Below are 20,637 nucleotides of genomic sequence, written 5' to 3'. Positions count from 1 at the left end.
AGGTGTGAGCATGGCAGAGCAGGGGCCAAGCTGCAGGTACCTGGTGGCCAGAGCACAGGTGGGAAGGGGCCTCAGCCACTGCAGCTGCACCAGAGCATCCCCCTCACTCTGCTGCCTTTCCCCTGGAAGAAATGCAGTTATTTTCCTTTTAAGGAAAAAAAAAGAAAAAAAAAAAGCTTTTCAGTCCATATGTAAAGGAAACACACTGTGTGTCTAGGGTGAGCCTGGGTTCAGAAACTGCTGAAATCAGAGAGCCATCCATTTGAGAAGGAGAGGAATTCACTTTCTCCACAAGAACTTGTTCAGATAAGTCAGGGTGACGAAGGCAGTGCTGTGCACCTGGCAGGGCTGTCCCTGCCCAGCCTGCCCCCTGCTGCTCCCCTGTCATCGGAGCAGGAAACTTTCCCCTCCACCAGCCCAACACATGAGCAGACAGGAGGGTCTATCCACAGCTCTGAATAGGTTTCTTTCATTGTTTTATTTTAAGGATCGCCTTTTATTTTAAAGCTGTCACAAGATGAACATGGGAGCTCCATGACACCGCAGAGCCACAGGAGTGAGCAGGGGCTGTGGGGTGTCTGCACAGAAGCAACAAGAGCGCTGTGCTTGGCCATAAGGTTCGTGCTGCTCTGCACATGTGGCCATGCCATGCAGGCATGAGAGGCTTGTGCATATGAAGCATCTCCTTGGGTTTGGGTTTTGGCGTGGAAAAGGAAATAAAACAAGCACCCCTTCCTTCCTCCTGCTCCCCTTCAACTCCTCCCCCTGAAGCTGCCTTTGGCGTCTCATTTCTAATAACTTGGCATATTCACTTAATACAGCCCGGCTCCTTCCAAGTCGTTAGCGGCAGCAGGAGACACAGACTGAACACTGACCTGGTTTGCTTGCCAAGACAGAGCAAAGAGAAACCTTCACATAATCATTTCCAAACATTAAAATGGCTCCATTGTCATTATAGCTGAGAGATTGAATTCGCCTCATCAAAGCGGCGTATGACAGGTGACTCAATAGGATGGTGCCAAGCGCGGAGGCAAGGAGATTAGCAGGGCACTGATATCATTATTTCCGCCTATCACAGATTCGGCAGGGAGGCAATTGTAATTTCTGGGCTTATTAGTCTGCATTCGGAGGAAAAAACCTGGTGATAAACCTCAGTGTGACAGCCAGGCATTTGTGCAGCAAGTGCTGTCATAGTGACACTTATAAAATGCCAATGTGGCGATGTTCTCATAATCCTCCCTAATGGAGGTTAAAGCATGGCACAAAGGCACTCTTATCAATGATCGGGACACTAATAACATTTGCATTTTTAAGTTAAATATAGTAAGTAAGGAGTAAGCCTCTCCTTTGCAGCTTTGGCAATTAACTTTGCGTCAGTATAGCACAGAGCAGAGAGCGCCAGCAGCCATTGCCTGCCCCATGTGGACTGGGCTGCCTGCACAGGGGCTGGGCTGCACAGAGCTCCCGCAAGGGTGGTGGGAGACAACGGGATGGCCATGCAACACGGCTTCCTCCTGTGGCTTTCCTCCTGTGCTACACGCAGGGCTCGGGTTTTCCCTTATAATTCCCCAACAACACAACCCTGGCAGGCGGGCACATGCTCCAGAGGAATTTCTTAAGGAAAAAAAAAATTACAGGTGGTAAACTGTTACTTTTCCACATTTAAATAAGAGACCAATTAAGAAGACTATGTAATTCAATTCTTGAGTGAGTGCCACTGAATTCAATTTGTTTCAGGTCAATGAATATAATGTGAAGTTATTAACAAAAAGGTCAGGGACTGCATATAAAATATACACACATGACACAAGCAGGAGTAATTAGTACACATTTCACATGTTCTGTTGCTCAGACATATGGTGTAGAAAATCTTAACAGGATTAGATGTTAATAAATGTTCAGCCCCCCTTCAGCCTTCCCCCCCCCCCTATTTAAATTGGGTTTAGAGCTATTCCCCTGGCGCTGCTGGGATCCACCCAGGGTTAATGTCCCGCGCTGCTCGCGGGAGCCCCACAGCCAGGGATGCTACCTGCATCCTCTGCCCGGGGAGAACATGGCCTCTTCACTTCAACAACTCCTCCCACAGTGTTCCCATTCTTTTCCCTGTTCCCAAAATGCACAGTACTTGCCTTCACCATCCTCCTTCTTATTGGGATGGCAGGCCCCCACCTCTCGCTGGGGGTTGCACACTGAGGACTGTGCTTTTCCATGTATATTTGTTACAAATGCATACTTAATTTGAGATCATTACGTCAATGCTACCTCTAAGCAGTGGTTGAATGCACAGAAGTCTAAGACACCTGGGGAAAAAAAAAAATGAAGAAATCATGGGGCTGTAAAACCTGAAATGCCTGTGCAAGTCTGAGCCTAAGTATGAAATGACTCTCTCAAGTAAGGGTTGAGTGACTGAAATATGGGAAGAAAATCAGGAAATGGGCAAAATTCCCCTGGAAGTTACAGGCACAAACCCCAACATATGACAACTCTGCTCACTTATCTATCATACCAGGTCTTTCTAAAAATAATGTGCAGGGACCAAAAACACTGGAAAGTTTCTGATCTGCAGCAGCCCTGGCCACATTGCTGCAGCGAAGGAGGAGCAAGTTCAGTTTCCCATGCTGACAGAGTCAACATCTCTGATTCACATGGGAAAAAGCATCCTGCCTCCAACTAGCAGCACTCACACTTTGTCATGTTTGAGTTAATGTTCTTGTATGAACATTTTCAAACACCTAAGGTAATTTAAAGCTAGGTGCCTAAAGGAATAACCGTGTCATTCTTTTTTATGCAAAACATGCTCTTACTGTGGAAAAGTGGAGCTTTTCCAGCTAACCGAAGCTCCGCAAAACCTCGTGAGCATGCTGCAGGGGAAGCAAGAGCTTACTTCAGCCAGGGTGTTGCCATGTGCCCTCTCTGATCACCCAGTCATGGCCAAAGGGATTGCTGTTGGTCCTTGTGCTGATGTGACACCACAACAAATCAAGCTGAGGAAGCTGAGCAGAGATGATGCCACTGAAGCACGGTGTGTATCAACACTTGAAACCACCCACCAGACAGAGTCCAGACAGCCCGGGCCCCTTGTAGCTGCAGTGAGCCACTTTCTCGGGCACCAGACTAAATCAGTGGGATGCTGGCCTAGGCCCTGGTGTGGAAAAAAGTTCCTTTTTTAGTGTTCACAGTCCAAATAAACATGCCCTTGGCATTGCATACAGACCTGGGGAACCAATAGCATTCGGCTGGACACTCCTGCTGAAGAAGGTACTTATTTGGGTCACAAATAATATAAAAACTCATCATTTTTCAGATTAACTGCCTTGCTGCCTGCCATCCTACTTTCATGCCAGTCACAGCCACCCTCCTTCCCCAGCTGCTGGAGCAGCAGGAAGGGCGCAGCCCTCATGCGGGGTCAGGGTCATGCTGCAGGACACAAGATACTGGCATTTCAACAACCAGGAAAAATCCACTGTTGGCTCCCTGGGCTGTACTCGCAGCCCTACAGCATGAGCCTCCCTCCCAGCAGCATGCCCCCCATGCTGTACTGCATATGTGGCAACACACACGTGTGCCACTCCTGTACTGTGTGTGGCCCTCAGCTCTCCCCAGAGGAAGGACTCCTCCACTTAAGCCAACACACAGCATAACTTGGTAAAACATCAACTTTTCTCCTTCCAGACTTGAGTTCCTGCTTCTTGCTGGATGCTAGAGTTCTTGCCTAATTCCAGTATGGGGTGTGGGAAGCAGGAGGTATTTGGGGTTATGGGAACATCTGTACATATGAATTGCTCCAATGTGTTCGGAATTAGCAGCAAAGAGGAGCACTGTAAAGGACAGGTTAGCTGATGCCTGGCAGCTTCCACAGCACTTTTTGTGGGGAGCTAAATCTGATTTAGGGAGATGCTCTGGTGTCCATTCAAATCTGCTTGAGATTCTTTACTGGGAAAAGATACCACATTAATGAGCCAGATGCATTTGCTTTTTCTGACATTGTTCTCCACATCTCTTGTTCAGAATGAAATATGCAACCAATTTTCCAAGTTATACTTTATCTCCAGTGTTGCCTAGTGTGTTAAAAGAATTAAGTCATTTGTCTATATTGACTAATAATTGTCATTTATTACTGAGCTTGTTAACATAATCCTCATCTGGAGATGTTTATTTTTCCCTGTATTGCTTAATTGTTTTTGTATAACTGATTGTACAAAGCAACAGGAAACTGCAAGAGCAAGAAATGGAAAGCTTTAATAATGTATATTAAGGATGCTACCATATGGGTACAAACCCAAATATATATGCTTTTGATATCTGTAAAGATATCGAAATCAAGAAATCTTGAAATCAAGATTGTCCTGTCCATGTTTGAGACTGAATTATAGGAATACGAGAAGATGAGTGTACTAATTAGCATTACTGTGCCTCAGTTTTCAAGACAGGATCCTACCTCAAGAGCAGTGTGCAAAGCAACAAAGAGAGGCCTTAAATCATCTTCTGTAGCTTGAGATATGGTGGGTAGGAATACCGTACTGGGGTGGCTGAGAGCTGTTAGTAGAGCTCAGCCCTGGCCCTCAACCTGGTACCTGAGTGGTGAGCCCATCTCTCCACCGTAAAGGCATGCTGGATCCACAACATACCTGCATGTCACCACAGGGATGCAGAAGGGGTGAACATCAGGCAGGGTAATGCGTGAAACATGAATATGTACTGGAGCATACGTGCAGGCAGGTGACTGCACCTGCACATGCTGCATTAATGATTTGGGAAGCATTTTTTGATCAATGTAATCTCTTTGATTTGCTCAGAGCAGAGCCAGGTCGATTCTTATACTTTGTCCTTATCAAAATGGAGAAGGTGCATCCCTCACTCTGGAAGTGCCGCCCTTCACTTTAGCTACCCCTGCACATCAGACACCACTATCTTGCTCTTTGCAAGAGCTTCCCAGATACATTTTTTTCCAGACCCTCTTTCCCATAAGAGTTTCACCTGATGCTTAGATCCCCATCATGTAAAAGCACCCTGCTGTGTCCAGACGTGCATCCCTCTGTTCTCCCCCCAGCACCTCACTTGCCTGTGTTATGGGAGAGAAGAGTGTGCCACACCGGCAGCCAGTTCGCTGTCTCCACCACTTGGTGCTTTGGCAATGCGGTTTCAGAAAACCAAAAAGATGGATTTCTACTTTAAATGGACATCTAAATCTCAAGCAGAAATAAACTCATGCTGTTGTTTACTGGCTTGGAAAACGAGCACAAACCACGAGACAGACAATGTTTCCATTTATAATGGCTTAATTTGGCTTAAGCACCATCAAAGTGAACTTGCTTTGAAATGAAGTGGGAGGTGTAGGCAATACTCCCACATTGTTTGCAAACATTTTTCCACTGACAGATCCCCAGCAGGTACACACCACAAAGTGCATGGCCAGAAGCCTCCACAGCCCCTCCATGCCACTTGCAGAGAGGAGTTGGAGCTGCCCATCTGTACAAGGGGTCTCGGTCAGCTCCCGGACTCCTGTCATCCGTGCTTACTTTCTGCCTGCTCCCCAGCACCACAGCCCACTGCAGCACGGCATGTGGCACAGAGCCAGCCCCATGGCCAGCCCAGCCAGCACCAGCGCTGCCACTTGGTTCCCTGGGACTGGATGCTGCCAGCGCCTTTCCGATGTGTGCTGCAGCTTGGTCCCTGCACCTCCATTCGCACACGCAGGGTGGGAGAGGCACGTGAAGCAACACAGACCTTGCATCAATAACAATCAGTATGCAGGAGGCAACAGTTTACAAGCCCCAGCGTAAATCAAGAAAAAAATTAAAATCGTTCCCAGCCTCAGGAAGTAGAAAGCAAGGCACCAACAAAATGCGCCCGCAGCCCAGCCCTGCACACAACTGGATGTCTCCAGCGAGGGGCTCAACATTAAAAACATGGATTTCTAATTTATCTGCTGAGGGTAAATTAGAAGGTTTCTTCAACAGCAGAAGTTGGCACCAGGGTAAGGGGAGGTAGCGCATCTTAGTTTTTACAATTAAGAAGTAATCTATTGTGTGTGGGCTTCCTTATTCCTATACGCCAGGAGAAAAGGAAAAATCAAGCAAGCAACCAAAAAAAAAATCACAAATCTCTTTTCTTTCTAAGAAGTGATTCCCCCCCATCCACTCCACCCCTCAGCATAAGCATGCAATTTTCTGTCCCCAAGAGTTTCTTTTTTTTTTTTTTTTTTTTTTAAATGAAACAGTTTATTTTTAAATTTTACTCTTTGGCTTGTATGTTGGGAGGAAACAGGTAAAGAGAAGAGAATTATCTACCTGATCTCTGGTTGTTGTTTTTTCTGCCTTCTCTTTCTTTTGTGGAGCATACTTTTCAATGAGAAAAATACATTCAGCTTTCCATCAACATATACCACAACTTCCAAAACCCCTCAGTGACTTTGAGCAAACCCAGAACAAAGCCGCCATCTGATTCTGGCAAGCTTACACCTCAAGCTTTACCGTTAAGTTAATGCTGGGATTTACTGAGCATTCCTGGAAAACACCCTTAAAAACCCAAAGACAGTACAGTGAGGGCCGACCTGGCACAGCACAGCAGCTTTTGGCGCCAGCATCCGAAAGCACAAGGCAGCACAGGACTGGGGCAGCTGGCGAGGTGCTTGCTGCTGCTGCTCCTAAGTCGCTTGGTCCGTCTGTGCCAGCGTTCATCATTGTGATTGGAGAGGGTTTGAAGGCTGACACCATTCAGCTCCCATCAGCCGGCAGGGTCAGCGCCTCCCGGAGCGGCGGGCTCTTACCACTCCTATTCCGCAGCATTTTCATTAACTGAAGATTGCGAATGGGTCAGCAGATCTATACACTTTTTGTATTCCCTCTGCTCGGTTTATTTATTTATTTATTTATTTATTTTACAGGATGCTGAATAACTAACCTTTTCTTCAATAGATAGATTTAAAAAAAAATAGGATCCATCACACAGCAGCAGGATAGCCTTGCTCTGTTTTGACCTTTCTGAAATTAATTTCCCAATCTTAGCTTTCAAAATCAGAGATTGAAAAGACCTATTAGATCAGCCAATCCATCTTATCACCAGCACGGCAGCAAGCAGAGACCCCAGCTAAGTGCTCCTCTACATGGGAGAAATATTCCGGAGTAAGACAGGGTGTGAATTTAAAGTAAAATACCTGTTCCAGAATATTCTGCATGTGGACACTTACTGTGCACCTGTAGCCGCCTCCTGTGTTTGCTTGGCCCACACCTGCAGCCAATCATCGTTGCAGAAGGGGGGGGGGGAAAATCCTGTTTTAGGATGAGAGAAGGTGCTGGTGGAGCTTTTTGGGGTAGCACTGGGGAGCCTCTCACCCTGACCTGTTCTCCCAGGCAGATGGGCCCCAAGTGGGGTACCACCCCCACCCTTGCAGGTGTGCTGACTGCCCACCCACAGAGCCAATGAAGCAATAATTTCTCTGAAGGATTGGGGCCAGAAGGACAAAATCTCAGCAGCAAAAGGTAGCAACACACCCTAACCCGTGGCTACAGCCATGCTCCCCTCCAGCCATACCTTGTGAGCATCCTGAACATCACGGTAATGCGTGGTGGTATTTTCCTTTATGCCCTTGTGTGCCGTGTCTTTCCGCCCAACCCATGGGTTGCAGCACAGCACTGGCTGCCAAAGCTTTGCCACGGCTGTGTGGGTGGAGGGCGGCCACCAGTGGCACCAGTTTATGCTGCTAAGAGTAAATCGCATCAATACCACAGTCTGGAACAGAGGAGGACGTGTTCAGAAGTGTTTTAAAATGAGTTTCTTGCTATCAAATTCAATGGGGATTGTGCAAGTGCTTTCACAAATAAATTGTAAATTTATATAAATATATATATATATCAGTTTAAAGCCTTTTTACATTTTCTATCAAGCATTGCAGCTTGGTCTACAAATGCAAGCCTTTTTCCATTAAAATGCCTCTATTATGCCTCTGCAGTTACTACCCTTCTTAAACATCACTACATTGTGAGTAGCTGCCACTATATCCATACAATGGGGAGAATCAAGTGCACATAGATAAACCGGCACCGCAAACTTTGCACACTCAACAAGTCCTCTCTGCAGACAATTAGGGCAAGAAGATAAATATTGACACATTAGACTATTTTCCTCAATTTGTTTTTTTGTTGATTGTCTGAAACGATCTAAATTCCACTTTTCTGATATCTCAGATTCTTGGCTAATAGAAACAAATAAAGTGAAAGCCTCTGTCCACAATGGGTGAGGAGCATCTATTGTTGGGAGGCACTAATCGGATTAAATTGGCTCCTCACTCTATTGCTAGGAGGCTAACTCATTCCAAAATTTTTCACATCTCGAGGGGCTGTGTCATTGTTGCTTTTTTTTTTTTTTTTTTTTTTTTAACTATTTAAATCTGACAGGCAGAAAGAAGCGAGCAGCAGCCTGAGATGATGGCAGCGCCTGCCACGATGCAAACAAAGAGTAGGGATGGGCAGGAGCATGCAGTGCAGTAGTGCAGAGCAGTGCGGTGCAGAGCAATGTGGTGCGGTGTGGCCACGCTGCAGGGACGGCCAGGGGCTTGTGGCCCCCACCAGGACCGGGGCACTCATGAGGAGTGCGTGGTGGGGATGGGATGCCCACATGCCATGAGCTGCGCCTGCCTGGCACCTCTGGTGGCTGCTCCCCTCTGCTCACTTCTAAAAATGCCCTTTAGGAACAAAGGCTGTGGCACCAGAGTGGGGAGGGGGGAAGACGTGTCGCCTCCTATTTCGGGTTGTTTTCAGGTGGTTTGCCATTAGCATTTTAATATGCACCCATGGCATTGGCCTCTTGAAAGAAACAGGCGCGTTTCTGCAGCACCGATGCCAGCTAGCCGAAAAAGACAGCCCTAAATAATGTCACCCGGTGCACACTTGGACAGAGGCCTGCAGTCAGGGGTGCGCTTTTGCCCACAGTCTGATAATTTTCAAAGCTATTGGCAACCTGGGAATTTTCCTTCCTTATCACTAGGGCTCAGCTAACTTCACTAACACTAATCAGAGCTGGAATCATTCATTCAAGGATTGCATGATCATGTTTTTCTTTAGCGGTGACAGCTGCCTGAGCCATATTAGCAATGCAGATGAGTCAGCCTAATAGGTTAATGCAGAACACGCGAAAATTAGGTTTAATCCCCAGTGAAATAATCTAACATTTTCACATTTCTTGATGTTGGGATAGAGACATTGGTGGTGACTCAATTAGGTGTAATGTAGATCAAAGCAAATTTACCTTCTGGCTGAACCTTCCCAATAGTTTAGATAGAAGAATATAAGGGTTCTTTGATAATTGGTGAATGGCTGTAGGGAAAATTATATTAAAAGCATGCCTACCGCAAGAATTGCTTTTCAGATTTGGACCAAATAATTGCTGTGTTTTGCAAACACCCAAGCACATCGTTTTGCAGAAGCAAACATTTTGTGTACAGCACCTTCAACTTGCATCCCTTTTCAACGCGACGCTTATAAATGAAAACATTTGGATTTTTTTTTTTAACTCTATTCATTTTTAATGTCCTGTACCGAAATATCCCCACTGAGGTTTGAAAGAGCTTGTATTATAAGAGAAACATAAAGGAAAGGAAAAGAAAAAAAAAAAAAAAAAAAAAGAGAGAGAGAAAAAAAAAACAGCCTGTGTCTAATGTTTTCATTCTTGGGGAATAACATATCAAACAGCAATCTCTTTCAGTCATAAAGGAAAGGAAACAAAAAATTACATGCCCTCAGTTGCCAAATTATTTTTTGCCTTGACATCTTAATTCTTAATCCTTGTGTGTGGTCAAATCAGTCTACTATAGACAACCAATCAAGCAATTATTCCTAAATTATATTTGCCCAACTCACATTGATTGGTTATTCTTTTCTTATTGGGTAAGCTCATTAATTCTGAGCAGCTTGCTTATTATGCTTTCCACATCATTTTCTTTCTGAGCCTATCTACTCACACCAGCCTGCTGATGTTTCAAGATGCCATACAGAAAAAAAAGGCCCAGTGATCTATTGCATTGTCTCTTCCAGCAATTACAATTCACATTGCTGATTAACTTTGATGTGAAAACTAATGAGATAAGGCAAGTTATCAAGGCGGACCTGATCGTCATCTCATTTATGGAGCATTTGCCATCGGTGAATGACAAAAACTAATGAAGATGTATCTGACAGCAGGCTGAGCTGAGACAGAATTTCGTTTCTCATCAGCAAGTGTTCTGCTTCGAACCCATCAGTCTATCTGAAACATGTTGAAATTAGCTTAATAATGAAAACACTTCATCTAAATAGACAAATGTTTACATTAAAATAGCTGCATGATAAATAGGTGTTACAGATTTTATGCCTTCTTGAGTCTAAACAATGCAGTACAAAATATGCTCTAATATTCACTAAATCATTCCTATAAAATCTCAGTATATGCTGCCGTACCTGCAAGTCCCCCGGTTTATGGCTTAAAAATATTTCAGGGCTGTGGTTTGCTCTTTTTGAAGCATACGGTTTGGTCTGTAATTAATTAACTTCTGCACAGTGGTAGCTGGCAGAAAAAACAGCAGAAGTACCGACTGCCTGACGTGTGCGGGTAATTGTCCCTGGCGTGCTTTGAGACGGGCTAAGAAAAGATTTGGGTGCACGGCAATCCCAGGCGTGGGTTTTTAACAGGAATGTAGAAGAAGTGTGATGTGGTGATGCACGTCGTGCCTCAAGAACAAATTTACACAGTGTATAAAGGTATTGATTTTTTCCGCAGGCATAAAAATATAAACTGCAGATATAATTCATGTAGATGCATCAAAATTTCTTGTCCAAGCCATAGCTGCCAAAAAGTCTCACATAATAACAGTCTAGTTTAGAAATGTTCCCGATAAAAGAAAGGCAGGCAGAGCTATTCCCATTTTTAATATTGCGACTCCAGTATCTTTATTTATGAGAGACTATTTCATATTCGTTGTGCATTATTTCAAATGCTTGGACTATGTTGAAACATGTCCCCAATATGTTCTTCTATCTGGCATAAAATATTCATTAATCATCTGGGATTAAAAATACTACTTTTAATAATAAAAAAAAAAAAAAAAAAGAAAAAAAAAAAAAGAGAAAAATGTGCGTGTAAGGCAGAATGGTGAAACTCTTGTTTAAAAACAAACAAACAAAAATTATTGTTTGTACATAGATTAAAATAAATAAGGGGTAGAATTCTTTTCCATTATCATCACTTTTTCCCTCTCAGAAAAAAAAACATTGACAGCCTATACCACTGCCTGCACCAGGAAAAATAAATATGTTAATACCAAAGTAAGATGAATTTTAACAGAAGGTAAACGTAAAAAATGCTGATCTAAGTGGAGTAAAAAAAATAAAATAAAAAAATTACAGACTTTCCAGAAAAGCTCCAGTGGCTTGTATAAATTGTGTGCACCAGCAGATCAGTGCACGCACATGAAAAAGGCTCAAATCCTGAAAAAGTTATTAACTTAATGCCTGTGAAATACAAATAATTACTGTGCAGCAGTTTTCCAAGTTGACAATGAGTGAAGAATACTCTCTGCTGAAATACTGCTGCAGCAAGCAGCAGCTCATTGTCCCTGGAGTGTCACTTGCAGACAATTCTCATTTTACCATTCTGATCATAGCATACTTACCAACTTTCATTCCTCATATTTTAAGGACATCTGAGGTCCAAAACTGAGATACCCAGCACAGATTCACATTGTGTGTTAAAGATTAGCCTGTACAAAGAGCCTGCATCCTGAGAAAGTTAAAAGAAAAGCCTGTTATAAAGCAGTAGCAACAAATTACTACTTCAACGCTGGATTAAATTTAAAAGCTCTTCACACAACTGAAGATAAATCCTATATATTAGAAGAAACCATAAAAGTACTTTTTCAAGAGCTAAAGGCACAAGTGGAAAGTTGACCCCAAAGATTTTTTTTTAACAGCCTGCTAAGTTTATAAAATTTCTCAAGATGTGCAGAGAGGGTTATGTTACCTTTCTGCTATTATATTCAACCACACAGTGCCCACACGTGTTATTTTGGCTCACTAATGAAGTAAGACAGATCTGCAGGGATCAGTGCAATTCCTTAAATAAAATGTTGACTTTTTTTTTTTTTTTTTTTTGTGTGTGTGTGTGTTTTCTTTCTTTCTACCCAGCCCACACCAGAAAGTCATGCAGGATGTTTTCTTTTTCAGGGCTCACACACACAGGGAGGATAAGACTGGTCCAGTCCTTTTTGTTTTTCATTTCATATGGAGTCATGTGTACGGGTACATAACCACTTTCTTCCCAGGCTGGTGCTAAGCATTTTCGTGAAAATGAGCAGCAGCCAAATTAAACGGTTCGGACGCTGTCTAAGCGGTCAGGACGTAGTATTTTTCTTTCTTTCATTTAAAAAAAAAAAAAAAAAAAAAAGGAAAAAAAAAGTGTGATCTGTTGGTGTTTTATCTTTTCTGTCCGCATACTCATGATTTTATATTTACCAAATTCAGGGCTTGGCAGTCACTCCCTTTAGAGCTGGATGTGCCCGTGGTACGTCTGCACAGAAATGAATCCCGCTCCTCCCTCCCCCTCCCGGTCCTTTCTCCCCGCAGCCCATTTTAATAAATAATTATAGGCAGCTAAAGGATTTGTTCATTCCGAAAGGTCTCCCCTTCACATTTCTCAGAGGTTCAGCTCAAGGAGACGCCACGATAATAAGGCTGACTCGGGATCCCTACTTCACAATGTCATTACGAGCTAGCATTTAAAACGAAAGAAATAGGTGCGCTCTACCTAAAAGCATTACAAGGTTACAGGCGCGGCTCCGAGCACGCTTAATGCTGCCGGAGGAGCGGCGCCGTCGCACGGAGGAGGAGGCAGTGGGAGCGCCGAGAAAAGCCCTTTTCTGCAGCGCCAGCTCGGAACAAGAGCGCCGGCAGCGAGCGCGCCTTTCATTTGCATTTCCAACACCGGGCGCTAATCCTCCGCTCGGCACCGCTCCGCACCGCACCGCACCGCTCCTCTCCGCTCCGCACCGCTCCGCACCGCCCCCGCCTGGCGCCTCCCCGACGCGGGTTACGGGCGCGGGGCCGGGGGGCTCGGCGGACCGGGGGACGGCGGAGGGCGACCCCGCTGCTGGGCTCGGGGCTCCCACCGGGCCCCCATCCGCCCCGCACCCCTCCCCCCCTCTGGGACCCTCCTAAAATTCGCCGGCAGCGGCTCCTGCAAATAAATTACCGAGTGACAACGGGGAAACGTCCCGCTTTGAATTTATATACATTTCAGCAGAGAATAATGTTTTATTTAAAATAGTTACAGTGTGTCTTTTGATTTAGAGTTTAAAGTAAATAATATTTGTACATCTAAAACATACTCAAGACAAATGAAAAGCCTCTAGATGCTTTTGTATGAGATGCTGAAGAGCTCTACAAACTTAAAAGCACAACCTCAATTAAGCCCATCTTCATCTGGAAAAAAAATTAGCAACTGAAAGCTGAATATATTAGATAATGCACACTTGCAGAAGAGCATTCTCTTAGCAAAAAATTCTTGATAACCAACCTAAAGCTGGCCTCAGAGTTGCTCAATGCTAATTTTGTTTGAAACTGTTTAACTAACTCTGAATAGATATCCATATTCAAGAAAGACATAATTAATGGCAACCTTTTCTTCTGCTTAGAAGACATCATAACAAGCAGAAAAGTACAAAAAGATTTTTATAGTAACTAATTTAAGGACAAAGGGTTGACCTCTAGCATTTCATTAAATAAACTGAGCGAATAAAAGAAGAGTGACAGTATTCATCCTTGTTCAATTCAAGCAGCCAATTTCAAAATGCAAATCATAATCTGCAGATGTTGGAGCCTGATATATATTTTTTAAAAATATCATTTTTTTCAGTTTAAGAACATCAGACATTTGAATTTTAAATAAAAATCAAAACCAATTTCGAGCCTCAGTTTTAGGCGCAGAGCGCATTTATGCATGGCGCAGAGGAGGTCTGAGGGTTAGCTGGCTCCGCACCCCTCCCCAGCCATTTAAAACCAGCAGCGTACACCATTCATTTCATACATTATTCCCAAAACCTTTTAATGGAGGACTTCTATTAAGCCGCGCATTATTTCCAATGAGCATGTCTGGTGGGTGCCGCTCGTCTGCATCCCATCCCGACACAACGAGACGGCCGCAAGCATCCTGCACCCTGGAAAGCACAGAGCTACAGCAGAGGCTGAGTTCCATGCACCCGTCCCACCCCAGATCACTGGGATATTTTAAATGATGGCTTCTCCTGGGGCTGCCGAGGTGCCCACTGGGTTCCCCCACCCTTGCCAGACCCACTGGGATGGCCACAGGCGGTCTGCCATCTCCAGCGCAGGGGGAGTCAGGTCGCAGGCAGGCACTTGGCTTCCACACTGTTATGGGGAAGTAAGGCACCTGAGGGTCCACCACGCTGAGCCTGTGTGTTTCACTCTGGGCATGCGCTAGGTGCTTTGCAGACTGCAGAGCTGCAATGTGAAGCCTGCCAGGCTGACCGAGGGTCATTGTCTTCATCTCCACCCTTTAATAAGGCTGTTTTAGGTTTTCTTACATTAACAAACTGAAGTCACAGCAGAGATGCCTTTAGTATGGCTAAGGAAACCAGAAAATGCCCTGTCACGTCAGATATAATGGTAACACAGGCTTCTTCCTCTCCCATTCCTGCATCGTAATCTGCCAGTTTTTACAGGTTTGTGGAGGATGGAAAAACCTGCAGAAAATGCAACCATATAAGTTTGTAAAAACATGGAATTTATTTTATGAAACTGCTTTTGGAGACTGGAAAGGGCTTGGACTGAGAGGAGAGACTTTGTTTGCATGCTTGAGCATATAAGTACATATACTCATGGCTCTGCTGGAGCTGGTCCACACTTGGCCATAGGCTGCAGTGGGCCAAAACACTGAGGTCTCCCTGGTGGTCAAGCTCACTCTAATAAAGGGAAATCAGCCCTATTATCCTCCACGTGGACATCAGCCACTGCTACACCATAACGAAGGATAGACCTGTAAAAGCACATGTATTAATTAAATTGCTGTTGATTAGCAATCATCAGCAGCAGGTCACGGTGCTAAGAGAAGAATTGAAATCAGTGGTAGGAAGCATCACCCCAGGGAAGAGGTCCAGGTTGTGCCATGACTGGCAGCCAGCACCATTCCACCCAAAGCAGAGCAAACTCGTTTTGGGCATGCATACAGCTGCCCTCTGTTGTGACACTTGCACGAGTGCCTGTGAGAAGGGCTTGCTGGGGTGCCCGCGCTCCTGCTGCCACTGCCACACTCGTGCTGCCAGCGCCGGGCGTGGAGCAGGGGAGGACCAGGGGCTGGCCAAGGGCTCTGCAATCACCCTGCACAAACAGAGCCTGCAGCTGTCCAGGGCAGAATAAACGACTTCCGGACGCCAGGCGGAATAAATGAATTCATTCATGCAAACAAGAAGGGGACATTGTCCTCCTCCTTGAAAAAAATCCCAACAACCTATACATTAAGGTATCAATGAACAACAAACTCATTCTGTTATGACACAGGAAATCTAAAACAGAAGAGACGGCAAAACAAACTCAATTCATCTTCACCACACATTCAAAAGAAAAAAAAATTTGTTGTTAGGTGCCGTGACTGCAGCATTCTTTGACTGGCAGCTTTGGCTCCCACGCCTCTTCAGCAACGCTTAAAATGCAAGCCACACATGAGGAGTTTTTTGCTGGGGCTTTAGCAGTTGATGCTAACTTCTTACATTAAGATCTTTTTGTTAGGTTTATCCTCTTCAGTGACAATGTGTGTACAATGCGTTGGTAGAGTGTATTTAAAATTGGGCTGCAGATGCACATAATCTCTGTCTTCCTGCATTACATACAGGAGGCATGTATATATTTTCTTTTCCAAAAGGGAGAGGAATTACTCATTTAAATAAAAACAGAGCCTTTAACATTCACTTTGAAAAATCTTCATTTTTATATTAAAAAAAAAAGGGGGCGTGGGGGGGTTAAACCGGAGCTGGAAGCATGGCTTCAGAGCAGAATGTTGTCCCAAAGTCCAGCAGCAGTAGGGCCCAGCACCAAGAAACAAAGCCCATGTTCCTCTGATTTCTAAAATATCTCTTTGGCTATTTTCCCCAAGTAAAATTTTAAAAATGTGTTAAAATTAAGTGCAACGTGTGGCTCCTGCCATAGAAATTAAATGTGTATACTTGTTGTACACAGCTGCAGGAAACATTTGGCTTTCCTGGGAATAATCCAAAAGGTTTTTATTAGAGAAAACAACAATGGATAAAAGAATACGAGCTTGGAAGAGAATCCTTGAAAGTAAAAATAACCAGGAAACATTAGGCACGTTTGTGTCAGGAGGGAAAATCTTCCAGAAAGGCAGCAACGAGCGACGTCGGCCCCACGCAGAAGCCCTTCAGCCAAGCAGTGCCGGAGGAGAACCAAACGTCCCCCAGCACGGTGCTGTGAAACCAAACGCGAGCACATTAATGCGGATCACATCTCCAGAGCCCCGCGGCTCGGCCAGCAGCCCACCCCTTCCGTCAGCTGTTGGCTTCCCCGGCGGCCCAGACAGCCGCGTCTGTCTGTCTGTCTGCCTATCTGCCTGCCTGCCGCTCATCTGAGGCTGTGCCCTGCCCGCAGCCGGGGGCCGCAGGGTGCCCCCATCCTGCTCCACGCAGGATGCGTGCGGGGTCTGGCGCTGCGCTGGGACACGGCCGCTTCTTTGAACCCATGTCACGCTCGCGCTACAACTGTTCCTCTGTGCTTGTTTGAACTGTCCCTCCCAATTAGCGGTAATAAGTGACTCTGTAAAGATGAGCAAACAGAGCGCATTCATTCCCCCTGTGCCCCCCCCCGGCCCATCAGCCCCAGGAAATCCCCAGGGCAGCGCCCGGGATTCTGAGTGCATCGCGCCCAGCCTCAGCCAGTGCTGCCGAAAGGCAAATTAATGACAAGCCATCTGAAGAGTTCGCCTGAAATTATTTTATTCTGCCCATCCGCCGAAGAATTGATTACTCCTGGCGTGAAAATATGTTCAAATCAATACGCTAAAGCTAAGAGCAAAAAAGGCATGCTCTAGCCCCATTCATTTAATCCACTTTTTTGAGAAATGGCACATAATTTACTGGGGAGGGATGGCTCAGCCTTTCCAGTGCGAGGACTAATGATGAGCTGTGGGAAAGCTGAGCCTGCATCCATCTCCTGGGCAAGCCGCAGGTCCCCATGCCTGCCGCCGGCTGAGGTTGCAGCGAGGATCCCACAGCAATCAGGACACGGCCATGGGCAGGGCATGTGGCACCCAGGGGGCCAGCCATGGCCACAGCTGCAAACCTTGCATTTCACCAGATAATCTTGAAGATAAAAACATTACAAATCAAAAAGGAATAATGGCTGCCCAGGTGGCTCATCCCAGTTTGTTCATATTCATGCATCCTGGGCATTTTTTTCTGCAGATAATGCAACCTGCAGACAAATGCTTACCCTGGGCTATTAAAGCACAAAATAAATATCCAAAAAACACACAGAAACTCAGGAGCCATTCCCAGCAGTGGCACCTTGCCTGGGAAACATGAAGGAACACAGGCAACTAACTCCTGGGGCACAGAGAGCCTTGCACACTGCTGCACAGAAGTGCCTGAAGAGGAGGAAGTGTCACCACTGTGTGCCACCTTGTCACAAGAGCCTTGGAAGGGTGAAAACCCAAGGCAGGAGAAGCTTCAGCACCACGCACCACTGGCCATAGAAAATACTCCCTGTTTGTGCTGCCACAGGTTCGTTGATCTCCACCATCTGCAACTTTGGGCTATTTGGCAACAGGGAAGCAGCAGCGCAGCAATGTTCAGCACACATCCCACCATGCTCCACAGGGCCCTGAGTTTTCCAGAGCATTAAACCCTTTGCCCCCTCGAAAAAGTCAGCATCCATGCCAGCTGCAGGAAAGCAGCTGGATTTGCAGCATCAGGCTGATGACCCTGTGTTCAGGGTTGGAGTGCTTGTCATGGCTCCAGCAACAGCCTCTAATGCAGCTCCAGCACTGCCCAATTTATCATGGGAACAAAGGCAGTGAAGCACTCGCTGAGAACACAGATTTGCTCTTTGCAGAAGAATGATCTGCTGCTCCCACACTGGGGAACAAACCCATGGCCAGCACAGAATCTGCAGCACAACCTTTGGGAGAACAGTGCCCACTTGGCCTGGCAGAAGCTCCATCCTCTGTATTTTGAGGAAGGAGCCCATCACCTTGATGCACACACTGCTTTGCTCAGCTGTGCCCGCCACAGCATCACAAGACATGCTGGGTACCCTACTGGCACTCAGAGCAGTGACATTTGCCAGCCAGCATCCCTGTAGAGATGCTGCCCACATCAGCCTCAACAAACATTGCTTTCAGCTTCTTGCTCTCCCAAATGCTCACAGAACAGGTCGCTAAGCCCACTGCCATTGCAGCCCTTTTAGGGAGAGCTCTGACTTGGAGACAGCAGCTCTCGCATCCAGCACAGCTGGCACAGCCAGAGCCAGAGAACAAGACCATCCCTCAAGGGTTTCATGTCCACAAGCCCACTGTGGGAAGAAAAGAGTCACTGTTGGCTCCATTTAGCAGACAAGAGACTCTGAATTGGGGAGATTAAGTGCTTGCCAGGGCAGGAGAGGGAGCCCAAGGAAAAAAGGAAAACAAAACTGAACTTGAAGCAAGGCTTCTTGAACAGGAGCCCAATTCCCTCCAATGGGGTTGGAGGGGGTTGGGGGGGGGGAGAAGGACAAAAAGGCAACTTTCCACTCTGGCAGGGGTTGCATCTCTGGCACTGCTGGTGAGCCCAGGGCTGCTGGGGCTGGCTGCAGCACAGCCGACAGGCTGCAACAGGTGCAGTTGTCTTTAGGTAAACCCTAGTTTTCTCCCTTCAGAATGTAAACATCCATGAAAAGTCATCACGTGATTTATCTGTGAGTCCTGGGTAGAAAAAATAAAACAGCCAGCCTGGGACATAAGCTGGCTTTTATTTCTAGGCATTGACCACTCTGAGCCCTGGCGATGTCTCCATGGCCAGCCTTGGCACCTGTTGTGGTTGCAGGGCCACCAGGCTGGGCTCTGAAGTAGAACCAGTGGGGCCAGGGTGCCCTTTTCTTTACTCCTCTTCCTTGCGCATTAAAAGGCACAAATCCCCATGTGCGGCAGCAGTGTAAACTAGTTTTATTGCTCAATAAAATATTTGAAACAAAATAAATGGTTTTGTCAAACACTATATCTCCTCAAATAATAACACACTGACTTAAAAAGAAAAACAACCAGCATTCATATTCTATTACAAAGTTTATTTCCACTCCCAGAGGACAGCAGAACAGGCATTTCAATTTTGAATTCAAATACTGTATAGGAATACAGTAACTATAGTTCTCAGAGGGTTTGTGCAAATGCCAGCAAAACAAACCCCAAATCAAATTTATTAGCTGGTGGAGTTCTCTAACAATTTTACGCAGTGACTGATAAAGCCGTCTGGGAATTCCTTTCAACATTAAGTGATTTAAAGCCTCTACAGAAACTTCATTGTCCATTACAATATATAAAGAGTTTCTCAGTATCAAGTAACGCTAGAACAGCAGCAATCAGGTTGTTTATTATTTCCAGCATGTTTTCTTTAATCTGGAAAGCTTACCAGGAATCCTAATGTCTGGAGTCCTGGGGAGAACTATAAAGGGAGGAAGTGAAAATTAATTAAGAACTGCAGCCTGTGTTTTAAAGGAACTATCTGTCTTTTGATCACAAGGTTGAGATGATCACTTGTGCTGTGAGCATGTTTGCAGTAAACGATGCATATCTGATTGCAGGCCTCACCCCCCCTGTTACAAACAGCCACCAGTGCAGGGCATACACACTGAGGAAGGCCCCTGGCCCTCCTGGGTTTTGGGCACGGACGTGGCCTCTCAAAGCCCAAGGGGTGCAAGGGCTGGTCAGTGTCCATCTGCATGACCAGCACCAGGCACCAGCAGCAAGACCCCGAGCCAGGGCAGGCCAAGCTCTGGCTGAGCTTCCAGAAGCAAAGCAAGAGAAGCACACGGTTCTCATTTTGTTGCAACCACACCATTTGCATTTTATTTGTTAAAATAGCAGTGTATGTGTTATTTAATTGATTGTTGCAGCTTACAAAGTCCTAAGTGACAGAATATTTTTTTATTGTCTCTGTTCGTGTCTAAACATCTCACAGACCCGACAGACAGTTCTTCATTTCAATTAGGGGAATGCTGATCGTTAGCTAACTAATAAGGACCAATTTTCTGTCACAACTATTTCCTAATTAAATTCAAAACAGAGATTTCTAACCCAGATGGTCAGTGATGCTACAGATTTGTTTAAATTTGGTATCACAGTAACAAACTACTAATTAGGGTTTGTAAATACACCAATTCCCTCATGACTTAGTTGTTAGTAATGCATACAACTGGTTTATTAAAGCACTAATTGTGTCTGGCTTTACTTGGGCCTAGCACATAATCCACTTATCACATACTGGTACCAACTCATTTTGAAGGGATTACAAATGAAATCATAAATGAGGTCTCGCGTCCCATTCCCCAGCATCGTTAACAGAGTTTCGGCGCCATGTTTCAGTGGCTTCCTGCCTCTGGTACCGGCCCTGTT

This window comes from Netta rufina, assembly GCF_964035555.1.
Source record: "Netta rufina genome assembly, chromosome: 3".
Classification (NCBI taxonomy): domain Eukaryota; kingdom Metazoa; phylum Chordata; class Aves; order Anseriformes; family Anatidae; genus Netta; species Netta rufina.
Note: the sequence above shows the minus strand (reverse complement) of the source record.